We start from the raw sequence: 463 nt of genomic DNA on the forward strand, positions 1-463 counted from the left end.
TGCATTGAAGGAATTGGCAAAGAACAAGGTTCCAGGATTAATGGAATAAAAATTGAAATCATTCAAGAAAGTGAGGCGGTACAGGAGGCACTCACTCATCTATACCAAGAAATTTGGAAGACAACTATCTGGCCGACTGATTGGAAGAGGTCTGTATTTGTGCCCATTCCAAAGAGGTGACCCAGTGGAATGCGGAAATCATCAGACAATATCTTTGATATCCCGTGTGAGTAAAGTTTTACTAAAGGTAATACAGAAATGTCTGCAAGCATATATTGACAGAAAACATCTAGAGTTTCAAGCTGGATTCAGAAGAGGACGTTGAATGAGGGATATCATTGCTGATATACAATGGATCTTGGCTGAAAGCAGAGAATACCAGAAAGATGTTTACCTGTGCTTTGACTACACAAAGGCTTTTGATTGTGTGGATCATGACAAGCTTTGGACAATATTGCGAAGT

The sequence above is a fragment of the Chrysochloris asiatica genome, unplaced genomic scaffold, assembly GCF_000296735.1.
Source record: "Chrysochloris asiatica unplaced genomic scaffold, ChrAsi1.0 scaffold00105, whole genome shotgun sequence".
NCBI classification, from domain to species: domain Eukaryota; kingdom Metazoa; phylum Chordata; class Mammalia; order Afrosoricida; family Chrysochloridae; genus Chrysochloris; species Chrysochloris asiatica.